Source organism: Taeniopygia guttata, chromosome 1, assembly GCF_048771995.1.
Source record: "Taeniopygia guttata chromosome 1, bTaeGut7.mat, whole genome shotgun sequence".
Taxonomy (NCBI): Eukaryota; Metazoa; Chordata; class Aves; order Passeriformes; family Estrildidae; genus Taeniopygia; species Taeniopygia guttata.
The window spans coordinates 6,078,561-6,092,689 of NC_133024.1; the positions used below are offsets into that span (position 1 = coordinate 6,078,561).

The window sequence follows — 14,129 nt, forward strand, 5'->3', positions numbered from 1 at the left end:
GTCCAGGCAACCTGTGTCAGTGTTTCATCACTCTCACAGGAAGAATTTCTTCTTCATATCTAGTCCAACCCTACTCCTTGTCAGTTTGAAGACATTGCCCCTTGTCCTGTAACTCCAGGCCCTTCTAAATTGTCTCTCTCCATATTCCCTGTGGGCTCTCTTCAGGTGCTGTAAAGGCTGCAATTAGCTCACCCCAAAGCCTTCCATTTTCCAGGCTGAACAATCCCAGTTCTCTCAGCCTTTCCTCCCAGCAGAGCTGCTCCATCCCTCTGCTCCCCTCGGTGCCTCCTCTGGCCTGGCTCCAGCAGGTCCCTGTCCTTGCTGTGCTGGAGCCCAGAGCTGATGCAGCCCTGCAGGTGGGGTCTGAGCAGAGCGGGGCAGAGGGGCAGAATCCCCTCCCTGCCCTGCTGCCCATGGGGATTGGGATCAGCCCAGCACACAGAGGGGTTCTGGGCTCATCCCGGAACATCTGGGCTGGGGCACATCCAGCCCCTCATCCACCATTTATTACTGATTCATCCACCACCTATTTTATTGTTGACAGGACTTAAAGTACCCTTTCAATATCATCAGAGCACATGTAACTAACAGGCATGGTATGCACCTTTTGGCTATTCGTATGAATGATGTTAAAAACATGTAAATCAATTTTTCTGGAGAAATTAACCATGAAAATTGGCTAAGAAGAATGCAAGTTGGGTAGACAGCTAGTTTTGCATGGCATCTGTCGAACTCTTCCAGATTGTTCTTTTAGGAAATGTATGAACATAATTTAAAAATAAAACAAGTGGTATTTTCTGTCACAGATTATGCCTACCAAACACAAAGCTTGAATAAAAGTGACATTTATGTACACTGAATATTTACAAAGTTCTTGATGTGCTCCTTGTGTAATTATCTCTCAGCATTGCGTTCTGACATGCAGGGAAGGTGAGAACAGCTGTTCATTTTATAGACAACTGCTATTTTCCATTATATAGATATATCCACTTTCACCATTTTTATGCATTCACATATCCACATGCACAGATATATGGATTCAGAAATGCACACATCTGTACTTTTGTGGATAGATGTCGATAGCTGAGTAGGAGAAGGAACCTTCCCTGTGCTTCACAGTCTGTCAGGAAATACTGGAGCTGACACTCCTGGTGAATGGCTGGCTGAATTGGAGTGAAATTCAGTGCTGGAGATAGACACATTTAAATAAAAATACTTTCTACAGGAAAAAAAAAATCCACGGGATAAACTTGGATTTTTCCTGGTATTGTTGTATATTTGTTTAATCTGCATTCTTAGTAAACCACATTTACTGTCTTACTGAATTTTATTTCCTCTTGCAGATCACTCAGGAAACAGAAATCTGGATTTGGCTATTTGACTTGCACCAATGATCCATTTTCCCATGTACCACTGATCACTGTTGGAACATTTCATGAATCATGTGGGGAAGGGTATCAGACATGGTCTACAGCTAAACCTGGGGTATTACACTAGATCAAGAAAATAAATCTTCATTTGAGAAAGAGAAACCTCCTCATTATTAGCTCATTGAGTAAAAGGACTGATGGGGTCCATCATTTTACCCTGGTCACTTATCACAACTGAGACAACATGAAATATTTTGAATATTTATACCCTAGTCACAGCTGTCCAGCACAGAACCAGTCTGCCCTTTCAGCTGATAAAAAATTCCAGGCATAAACCTGGTAGTGGCTTTTCCGTTTCCCATGCCACATATAAAGGACACCCAGGACAAAAGAAAACAGGGACAGACCATGAATTCCCTCCATTAAAATCCTCCATCAGTAAAAAGGATAAAATAGTAAAATAAGAGAAAATTATATGTTATCTCTAACACAATAGAAAAATACACAAACCAGCTAAATATTACATATGTGGATAAAACATATTTATATCAAGTACATTAATTTACATAAGTTACTCTGATCAATGGTATCATCTATCAATTGTCATATCTTTTCTTGCTTGATTGCAACAAATGGGATCGGCAGGTATTGGTTAAGAGTGGCCACAATTAAATGCTCTCTTTTTTTTTAGATTTAGCCTACTTGCATAATTTTCTGGTAATTAAAGATCCCAATCAAATCAAAGCTTCATTTCAGATTTCCAGGTCTTTCTTACTGAGTTCTAAAAGACAATCTTGGTGTTCTTGCTACATCAAAATATAGAGTTGATAAGTCTGCAGTTAAAGTCCGGTGATTGTCCACATTCATTTTAGAACAATATTTGTAGTGCTTTCCTGACAAAAAGCAATTAATGTAAAAAAAACAGGCCCTTCAAAATTCAAACTAGCTAAAAGAAAATATGAGGGCAATAAAAAAAAAAAATTAAGTGAGCACAAAGCAGCTTTTGAAGAGATGATATAAAATGTAGTTGTAATGAGTTTCATCCTTGGCCAAGTTTCAAATCTCATCCACAGTGCTTCTAACGGGCTTAGCAAGACATGCTTTAAACTAATATTGCTGTTACAGAGAAGTTTCTTATTTGGCATCTGTTTTTAAGGGTCATTCAACAATGTTTGCTAAAAGGAAAACTGAAAATATTTATTCAGAAATAGATATTTTCCAAAACAGCTTTAATGACATTTAACCACCTACTTATGTGCAATCACCCGTGACAAGTATATTGTTTCTATATACTGTAATTGCAGTACAAAATAAAGGTCTCACACATGCAACTAACCATTTAGTAAATGATAGGCTATGTTGATAATTACAGACATTGCTCAAATCACAAAATGAAAATCTTTTTCTAAGTTTCCTAATAATCTTCCCTGTAGGCAGTTCTCCTATTATGCGTGAATTCTATAGAAGCCTTAAGAAATTGTCATAATGCAGAAATATTTGTTTGAATAGTTCCTGCTGCCAGCAGCAAGCTACAATTTATCAGATTTTGGGATACACAGGCTGTCATTAATTCAACTTTTGTTCCTAAGTGCTTATTTATTCCATTCTGTAGTCACATGGCATGGATTTGGTCTAAATAGCATCAATAGCACCTTGTGGACTTACCAATGATATTGAGAGATAGTTAATCCCAACTGTTGGTCTGTAAATCACTTCTGCACTGGCTCCGTTATCAGTGGGAAAAGGTATGGAAGCATTCTTTAATAATTTTTAATCCATCTCTGCCAGTGCCTAAAAAGCAGATTTTAATGGAAGATTCGACTTGTTTCAACAAGCTTCAGGTCACAAAGCCCACTCAGAAGATAAAGCACTGGTGTAGATAGAACTGATGAGAAACACAAACTGGATTTGAGCAACAAATATCATTCTGAAGAGCAATGGTGCTGTGAAATGCTATCTGGTTTTGCCTGAGGTTTTTGAACCTGTCAGTGCCTCTGAAAGTGTGCTGATGTCTGTGTTCCTGTGTAATCTCTGACTACTGTATTCCTTCATCAGCTAAGTATATTAAAACTGAAATTTTTATCTGAAAAGTTTACAATGCTTTTAGAGATAAGCAAACAGTATTTTGATATTACAATATCAATTTATATACAATAATATTCAATATCATGAACACAAATAAAGTATATGTCTTACATGTCTTGCTGTTGTCCAAACCAATGCAGCTTTTTCTACACTGTGCTTAGAAAACTTTATAGAGCTCATATCACTGAAATATCTTCTCCTATTATTCTAGCAGGAAAATCTCTGTTTATTAACCTTGTGTAAGTTTGCAATTTTGGAATGAAATGGAAGTGCTGACAAAGCTCTTTATTTGTTTCAAATACTTCTTTTCTATTACTGGTATTTAGAATCCCAGTAACACCCAAAGGCTGGTTTCTGCTTTGAAGACTTTGAAATCCTTTAAAGTTTTCAGTTCTTCAGACACAAAAAAGACATTAAGTTACATCAGTAAGAGGGCTGTACAATAATGTATTGGCTTTCTCATTTTCTGTGGAAGTTCTGATTCTGAAAATAAAGTACACAACATTTTTCCTTAGCAAGACCTTACCTCATTGCTTTTTTATTTTTTTCCCAGCAATAATCAGCAGAATAGCCAACAAATTTGGATAATCCCAACAGTGTTCTATTTAATCTTTAGGCAGTCAGCTTCTGCTTGATGCTCATGTCCTTTCCTGAAAGAAATATTTAAATAAAATCAAAGTTTCAAGCATCAAAAAACCCAACCGAAACAAAACCAGAAATGTTTTCCTAAATGTTTAAAAGTTACAGCAAAGGTCAGATAGAGACCATAAAGGATAAAGGCCTCATGTTGCTTTCTAATTTTATTTTAAAAGAAGCTAGGTTGAAGAAGATGATAACTGGGTGCCTTCTTTTGGATCTTTTTTTTTCCCATTGGAAGAGATTTTTCAGTAAATGACATATTTTTCAGTATGGGGTCTCCTGCTATCTCCAAGCTGATCTCAGAAGTACTTGCATTTGTTCCTAGAATAAAAACGATCAAAGAAATTATGTATCTTACCTCAGTTCCTTCCTATAGTTTTTCTTTTCTCTTCCCATATATTAGCCTAGATGTTAAAAAAAAAAAAAAGTTCAGCATTTCTAGTCCTAATGAACTCTTTTTGTGTCTTTAATCACCTCATGCATTCTATCAGCTGCCTGAGGGGAGAGGCAGAGAAATAAGACAATTATTCTTCAGGCAGGTGAAAGCTGACGTTTTATTTTTGTACAAAGAATGAGGGGAATTTTCCTATGTCATAAAGATTCCAACCATATCTTCCAATTTAAAATAACCTGAAAATCCACGAATTCAGGGAGAATTGTGGAATGAATTTTCCTGCCTAGCAGATAATTTTTTAAATTTTTAAAAATTTTTAAAATTTTTTAAACTTTTTAAAATCTTAAAGTTATGATTTTGAATGTATATATTTAAGAGAACTCAAAATAAACATGAATGTGCTTTTCAATGAATGCCTACCTAAGGGACACATGATGTTAAACATAATATTTAAAAAGCACCAATAAGTGAGGAACAAATATGAAAGGGAAAATAGTTTGAGACCTTAAATGTACAAAACATGCAATGCGTTGTAGCTTCCAGAGGATTTACTACAATACTCTTTATAATTTGTATTTTTCTTTAAAGTTCAGTCCCCTGAGCTTATATGGCAATATAAGAATTTTAGATTTTTTTTTATTCCTTTTGATAATAAAGAAGGATTTTAAAGCTAAAGATTAAAAACCAGTAGGAAGATACAAAGAACCTACAATTTGTTGTTATGAGGCAATTTTATCTAATTTGAATCCTTTAGGGATTTTTTTTTATTTTTTGAGGATTAATGCATGAATCTTGAAATCTGGGTGTTAGCAGCTTTGGGTTATGGACAGATAAATATTCATGGTTGCTTAGCGTACATAATCATCTTATTATATCATGGGTAATTCTAGGGGGTCATGATTTACTGTGAAGTGAGCTACAAAAAGTGACACATTATTTGAGGAATGACATCTAGATCTTTTCAACCTTGTTAAATAGTTTTTAGAAATATAAACTAAAATGCTTATTTCAAAAGCGAGGAGCTTTACAAGGCAGAAAGGTTGTAGAAATCTGAGATAAGAAAAATTCAGTAGTTCAATAAATATTGTATGTATGTATGCGTAAATATGTATGTGATAGTAAATAGTAAATATGTATGTTTTAGTTTACAGCCCAACTAACTTCCTCCAACTACTACTAGTGTGAATGATTGAAAACAAATAGTACAAAAATTCTTTATAAATTTATAATCTGAGAAACTCATAGAAAAAGGCACATCTACAATGGTCCTACAAAATCATTACATGTTAATCATTACATCTCTATTGCTGCAAGTTTTTGAATAAACGTGGTAAAATTAAAAATCTAGAAGTTCAGTAATAGCTTGTCAAAGAGTAATTGTGGGTAAAATGTTAATACCTCTCTTTCATTCTCTTTTATGCTGAATGAATTATTCATTTTTCATTTATCAGCTAACACTGCATATTTGATGCTTTTTTTGAGATTAGTAATTACTTTGAGCAACTTGAAGTATTTACACCGGATTTGTATGATTTTTTATCACGCTGATGGTTTAAACACTCAGTCATATAAAATGCAGCAATTACTATGGCCTTGTCTGGGAGAAGGTTGTAAAAACATGGCTCATTAATTTTATGAGGTCATCTAATTGATGCAAGAAGCTAGCAGAAATTCTGGCAAGCAGCTGGAAAGCGAGCAGCTCCCTATGGGTGTGTGCTGCTTGGGTGACTGCAGGCAGCCCCTGTGCCCTGGGAGGAATTCACCTGCAGCACCCACTGAGCAGGGCACACTGCCCCATCTTTGGCATCGCTGCTTCTTTCACATGTGCTCACAACACGACCTGCAATGTGAAGGGAGAAAAGTGCTTAAATCTCAGTGGAAAACTGTCACCAAGTTTCACTGGACTGGAAATGATTGTATATGAGTTGATCAATTCTACCTCGTGTCAGCACTAGAAAGGCTATGCAAACATAGACTAGAGAGAGGAACATTTGCATCAAGACACAAACAGAGTTGTTTCACACTGATATTTTAAAATTCTATTATAGAAGGAATATATATTATTTGATGTTTCTTACTTACCCCTTGGCACTGGTGAGAATTGTCCATGAGCATCCATTGAAATAAAATACTCAATATGTGAACTACATATTGTTCTAAGTGAAATAAAATATATCAAAATAGCACTTGTCTGTAATTCATCTTCAAATTTCAACCACTGGGGAACATGATGTTGCATTTTAAATGCATATGAAAAGACAAATTCATGTTATAATAACCTTCCTTAAAAGAAAATAATGGAATAATATGTTTTCTCTGATGATCCTTGCTCAGACTGTGAGTCTTTAGTCAAAAGGGTCAGGCACAATGCAGTCTTTCCTCCTGGCAGTGTGTTAAAGCATTTACAAAGATGTTTTTCCTCTACTCCCATTCGTTTGGGGCAGTAGTTCTTGTATCATAGAATATGATTATTCATTAAGTTTTCCACTTATATTGAAAAACATGCCAATCAAATATGAGAGCAATCAAATAAATCAAACAGAGTGTATAAAATGAAGTTTCTTAAAGTTTTCATTCATGGTAATATTAAGCTACATGATTTCATGTGATATAATGAAAACATTGAAATAGAACTTTTGCAGAAAGCTACCATCAGAACTATTTTTCTACATAAAACCTAAACAGCTTTTTCTTCATTGACATTTTCTTCAGCTTTCTAGCAAGAAAAAACATTTGAATTTAAAGCCAAAGACATTTCCATAGACTGAAAGAGCAGAGATTGAAATTATGTGAGAAAGTAATTCTTTACTATGAGAGTCGTGAGGCAGTGGAATAGGTTTTCTAGAGAAGTTGTGGATGCCTCATCTGTGGAAATGTTCAAGGCCAGGTGGGATGGGGCTTTAAACAAACTGATCTATTAGGTAGCAAACCTGCCTATTGCAGAGGGCTGGAACTAGATGATCCTTGAGGCCCCTTCTAACCCAAACCATTCCATGTAACTGTGAAAATATGTTCTTACATGTAATAATGTTACTTGCAGCAAAGCTGTACCAGATATTGAAAATTATGACTGACAACATCACTGGACCTTTTCAAATAGTTGTTGTTTAAATAAATGTGCTCTCCACTTTCTGAAAAACAAAACTAAATATGTAGCAGCATGCTACATAAGAATGTGGAATATTTAAAACTAAGAGAAATGATAACAACATAGCTAGGAGCTAAGCAAGAACCTTAGGGCATATACTATGAGCACCAAAGGGCCAAGGCTGTTTTCAGTATTCAATGTCAATATTTCAAACAACCCCAGAATTTCTCCCTCTTTCACCTTGCACAGAACTCCTGAATTTTCCTCTGTTCTTTAGCTACTGTAATATGGGTAAATACTTCCTGTTAACAGAATTATTATAGTAATTAATACCAAGGCAAAATTCTAGTTATTTTTAAAGTGATCAGTACAAGCGGTTGACATTTGCTGAGTCTATGCACTTGATAGTTGATTTCATATTTATAAGCATCTTATATGCTTAATTTTACAGCAGAAAAATACAAGAGGCTCTTGAAATATCTTTACTCCTCCTCCAAGTGACATTCATAGAGAACTAAAATAAAACTTCATAAAAGAAGCAGTCTTCAAAGTATGCTGAAAGCTCATAAAATGAGTAGGACAAGAGCCACAACTGCAATTTAAAGATATCAAAAGGACAAGTCAAGTTTTCACTGTTATACACATGTTTACATATCTCACTGCAGCAAAATCATAGTTCCCCTCTGAAATGTATAACACCAACTCCTCACATGCCTTACACTTTCCATTTGCTCATCATTTCCAGTGAGGACCAGAACTACATAGAAGCCTTAAAATATGTTTGTGAAAATTTCTGTCACAGTCAGAAAAGCTTTTTCTTTCTACACAGAAAGGACTAGCCAACTGAAAAGGATAGAAATGATACTAACTGCTGCTAGGCAATGGCCAAATACTGGAAATTCTCATGTTTCAAGGCATCTGGAGAGTAGGATAGGCTGGATTATTACCACAGAGAATAATTTCTCCCTTTTATGGATATAGCTCTAGTCACTACTCAAACCCAGAAAAAATAGTTCTAGAGAGCAATAATGCAGTCAGAAGCATTGCTTTTACTGTAAACTATTGCCCGTAGTAGCAAATTCTCCTTCAGAAATAGACAAAACATTCAGTCCAGTAAAACAGCTCAACATTTTTGTTCTTATAGGCTGTGCTTCATAATCTTTGTTTCTTATTTAAGTCTTCTGTTATAATTCCATTTGTTTCTTCCTTAGACAATATACAACATGTTAAGCTTATAAGTGCTAAACCAGAGGCAGAACAAAAACTATTGATATCAATAGCAATGTTCCTGTAACTTAAAGCAGGAAAAAAATCTATACCCACAAACTGAATTCCGCACTAGTAATGAGGATGCCAATGTTGATGGCAATACAACTGGAAGCAGTGTCATTGAGTAGATGGGGTTTGTTTTGATTTCTACTTAAAGACTGGAACAACTGAAAAAAAAACCCAACCTTTCAATATTTCTGTAACGAGGGACAAGCAGGCATAATTACTCCTGAAAACTGCTCTTGCCCTGCTAATGGGCTTTAGGACAAAGTGCTGGTATCTGGTTTATTTGGTTTCATCTGGGGTAGAGATATTTTTGTTCCTAGTAGCTGGTACAATGGTATCTTTTTGTTCCTAGTAGCTGGTTTGCATTTGGTATTAGAACAATATTGATAACAGGCTGATGTAGCTATTGCTAAGGAGTGCTCGCCAAGGACTTTTCAGCTTCCTGGCAGTGAGGAGATCCACAAGGAGCTGGGAGGGAACAGAGGCAGGGCATCAGACTGGAACTGGCCAAAGGAATATTCCATACCATAAAATTTCATGCTCAGTATATAAACTGGGAAAGTTGGCCAGGAGGGGTCAATCCAGGACTATCGGGGCATTGGTCAGTGCGTGGTGAGCAACTCTACTGTGCAGCACTTCTCTTTCACAGACTTTATTGTTCTGTTTCTCCTTTTCATTAAAATTCTTTTTATCATTGCTATTATTATAAATGCTGTTATTTCTTTCAATTATTAAAACTCTTCTTATCTCAACCCATAGGTTTTAATTTCTTTTTTCCCTTTTGTCCTCAGGGACAGGGGGTGTGGAAAGTGAGAAAGCAGCTACGTGACACTGTTATATCTCTATCTGTTATTGCAGGAAAATCTCTAGAGCAGATAGGCTGCAAAATGCATTAAAAAAATATACTATGACTTCATGCCATTGGATGTTCCTCATGCATCTGCCATCCCATAACACACAGGTATCTTTGTTCTCCTCTGGTAGTAAGAAAAAGATGGTGTCTCTTGTTCAAATGGAAGAAATAGAAACACAAAGGATAAAGAATCCATTCAAGTAGGTCTGTGGAACACTAGGAGACTGAAACAAGTTTCACAATATCTAGACTTCCCACAGAAAAAGCTCTTCTCTCCCCATAGACAGGGGAACAGATTTAGTATCTTTTTGCTGGCACAGCAATATCTGTCAAAACAGACACAAAACTATTTTCCCTCCAGATTTCAAGCTTTAGGCAATAGCTAAACTGGGGGGTTTGCCCTTCAACAGACAGTGAAAACCTCTCTGAAATTAAGATTTCTGGTGCATTCTTGTGCTAATTTCACCTGAGGGCCTGTGATGAATTCCATCAATACCAAGGACCACACCTAAAGGCTTCAGATGTATCCAGCTGAGGGAAAGGCTTAGAGAGAAGACCTGGAGCAGCCTGCAAAACTCAGCACAAATGCATCACAAAGACAGTTAAGGTTCAGCTTACCTCACACCCAAGAACATGACTCCCTGTGCAGAAATTAATCAGCCCTTTTTTTCAGTATCGTTAATTATAATATATAGAAAACAACCACACTCAATCAATTCATGCATTAAATATTTACAATATACTAAGGTTTGCTATTGTTTCAAGCCACTTTGCACTTACTCCTTCCCCTTTCTTTCTCCCCAGGTCTTTTTTTTTTTTATGCTGTCGCAAAGTGAAATTCACAGTAGCCATAATTGAGTTAGTATTATTCAACCAATTTTTTATACACCCACATCAACTTCAAATCTTCAGGAGTTCACTGCTGCTTCCCAGCCAGTAACAAAGCTTTTGCATCCGCTACTGTTTCTGTAATGGGTTTGAAATTATTTCCAACATCCTCCTACCAAAATGCTCATGCCAGCCTTTAATTATACTCCAATCTTCTTGTATATCCACCCTTTGCAACAGTCCCTTGCACAATGCTTTGCATTCACCCTTGCACCCTGTGTTCTGCCTCTACTGTTCCATTTTGTTTTGAATACAGAATTTTGAAGACCTTAATTTTCATTTCTTAAATTCAAGCATAAGATTTTTTCTCTGAAAAAGTATGTGTTAACTTCTGATGTTTTTAAGTTGCTGCAGCCTGCTCATTTGCAGTGTGACAAAATAATTCCACAATGTTTGGAGATATCTAAAAACTTACAGTGAAGGCTAGCTCCTTGACAAACCCTTTCAAAATAATTATGCTTTATGAACAGATAAGAACTGAATAAAATTTTAATTTTTTTGAAAGAAAGAAAAAACAAGAATCAAACTCAATCCAAATGCACAAAACCCCCAAACCTAGGAGGAATATAAATCTGATTCATCCAAAAGGAGATATCAGTTTGCACATGTTCACAAATGTTCACAAGATAGAGGTCATTATTTCTCCTCCCTGTCTTAATTCTAGTCAGAAACATCAATCATTTTGGGAAATAAATATTTTTAAAACTCTTTTTCAAAAGAAATAAAGTTCTACGATTCTTTAATTGCATGGAAACATTCAAGATATAAGGGAGTAAATTGCAGGAGACAAGTTAAATTTTTAAGTGTAGATGGATTCGGTGTACTTGCAGCTGAGCTGGAAGAAATATAGGCTAATATTTTTATTCTTTGACAATAACAGTTGAGCTTGCTTTTATTTTCAAATGGAAATATATTTGAAATTACTTTTCAAAACTAATGTAAACATTGAACAGAACTAGATATATGAAAATAGATTCCAAGGCAGCAGTGCATAAACACTGGAAGCTTTCCTTTGTTTCAATGTTCAATAAAAATGCTAAATAGGGCAATTTTTTTACAGAAGGATGGAAACTGAACATATATACGTATGTGTGAACATGGAAGTGCACCACATTGAATGAAGGCTTTAAAATGTCATTGATAGCTTTTGCCCTTATTTTTAGACCTGTAGTTTTATAGGTTGATATACAAGTCTTTTGCAGAACTTGAAATAAAGGAATATGAAATGCTTTAGCATAATTACTCATTGCCAGGAACAATAATATATATCTAATGTCTATCAGAGTTCATTACAGTGGCCTCCAAAAAATTAATGGAATATACTTTACTTGGCATTATGGCCTTAAATTAAAGTCACTGCGTGTCACAGATTACTTTTAAAGCCTAGTTCTTCAGCTATTTATCTGCCCCTAGACCCTGTCCACTGTCTGGGAAACATATTTTTCTGAGAGAATAGAACAAATTATTACCCTTTTGCTGTGAATTTAAAAATTTTCAATATATAGATGCATATATATTTTATGTTTTCTCCCTAAGAACACATCCTTTTTGTTTTGGGCTTTGTTTTTTTGTTGCATTAAAAGAAAAACAAACTGGGAAAAAAAAAAAAGAAGGAAAAAAAGCCACCCAACAACAACAAAACAAACAAACAAAAAAACCAAACAGAAAACAAACCTCACACAGAAGAAAAAAAAAATCAATCAAAACCCACAAAACTGTTTTCCCCAGGGATAGAACTTCTTCCAATACCTATATTCTTGCTTTGTATCCTTCAGATTCAGTGTTATTATGAAAAGCATTCCCTCTTGTTGAACACACAATGTAGTTTATCTGCCTCAAAAACATCACAGCAGAAATTCCTACAAGAAATTCCTTCACAAATCTGAAGACCCGTCATCTGTGAGGCTTCATCCTCAGAGACTCCACATTTCCCTCCACCCTGAACAGACCAAAGTCTGTCATGACTCCATAGTCATTAAGGGTCCTATTTGATGCTATTCTTTTGAGTCAAACCTTCTACCTACAAATCCCCCAATAACAGGCACAGATAGACAATTGTCACTTGGATTGTTGCCATTTCCTGTTTTCCTCCATTTCCAGCTCTGCCTTGGTGGGATGTTGCCCTCCTCCAATCTCCTGCTCATTCACCCAGGTACTGAGAGCACACTCCCAGCTGCATCCCTCCCATGACGGCCCAAAGTCTGCCTACAATCCCTGAATACTTCAAAGCCTCCAAAACCATGATTTTCCTGGGTTATATCCCAACATATTTGGCTGTACTGCAAAGAAGAGAGCAGTCACAACCCAGGCATCAAGTATGCCCAACACACAAACAAGGTTTTTGAGAAAGACTCATGCAAAAAGCCATACATTAACAGAGAAGCATAGATTCAGAGCATATATTCATCCTGTAGAACATTAAAAATCTGAAGATAAATTCTGTTCAATACATTCAAGATATCCTCCAAATATGGGTTTGTCTTCTTATAAACTTGTCTGAAGAGATTTGCATGTGATCAACCTCTCACTGCCTCAGAAGAACAGAAGGAAGATTACTGAAGAAGTTACACTTTAATGTCTACAGTCATTTAATTAATTTACAAAATAATCCAGCGGGAACCCACTGAAGACCAGAAGAACATCAAATTCTTTATCTCTCTTGATGCCATGTATACAGTGGGAACAGCTTCTGAGCATTCCTTTGAAGAAAAAGGTCAACCTTAAAAAGAATTTCAGGACATTTAAAGCATATTTATCGTGCTCAACAAACTTTCACACTAAGTCAGCTATCCACTGATTATCCACAAAAGAGTATTTTCCAAGTAAGATGTTTCATGCACTCTAGAAATAAACATATATAGATTTCTTTCAATAGAATCTCATTTCACAATTAAAAGCAAGGGCGACTTCTGACAAAGTAAATGTTGGGTAAGTAATACCTACTGGAATTTTCTTCTAACAGGATTAATCAAATAATTCTTTTCCCAGTTCTTAATAATACATGACCTTCTTGAGCCACCAAAGGACTTTACTCTAAACTGTGAACATCTGTTCCATTTTGAAATAAATGAATCTATGCAGGTTGGAGACAAGTTTATGTAATTCTATTTCCACTTTGATGTTTTAGAAGGGATGTATTCACAGCAAAAAGACACTCTAAAGTCACATAAAAGGTTTTCTGGATATGTGGGGGTGTCTGGAAGACAAAAAATACAGTGTACTCTGCACAGTCTTCACAAGAAAATCAATTTAGTAGAAAAACAAGCTACTGAAAACAATTTTGTGTAGCAGTTCATGTTTCAGTCATTGTGATCTTTACTGTGGCACAATCTCTGATTCCATGATTCTATGAAATTACATAGATTTTTCTTTTTTTTTTTTTTTTTTTTTTTTCAGGATATCTGAAAGTAATTGTTGTAATTTTAGTATTTGTTAGGAACTGTCCCCTTGCTAACTTCTACAGGTATACTTCCAAAGAAAATTCTACATCAAAATGACAGCAGATAATAAAGCCATAACTTGCAAAATAGATGGGGA

The 14,129-nt window shown here is 35.7% G+C and overlaps 1 long non-coding RNA gene across 1 annotated transcript in view; it reads left to right on the forward strand.

Moving 5' to 3' along the window:
* LOC140682054 (uncharacterized) overlaps positions 1-12,184 on the forward strand; it is a 28,644-nt gene extending 16,460 nt beyond the window's left edge. The window contains exon 3 of the long non-coding RNA XR_012053313.1: positions 1,344-12,184. This is a non-coding gene — a long non-coding RNA (uncharacterized lncRNA). The remainder of the gene's footprint in view (positions 1-1,343) is intronic.
* Positions 12,185-14,129: the final 1,945 nt, after the last annotated feature.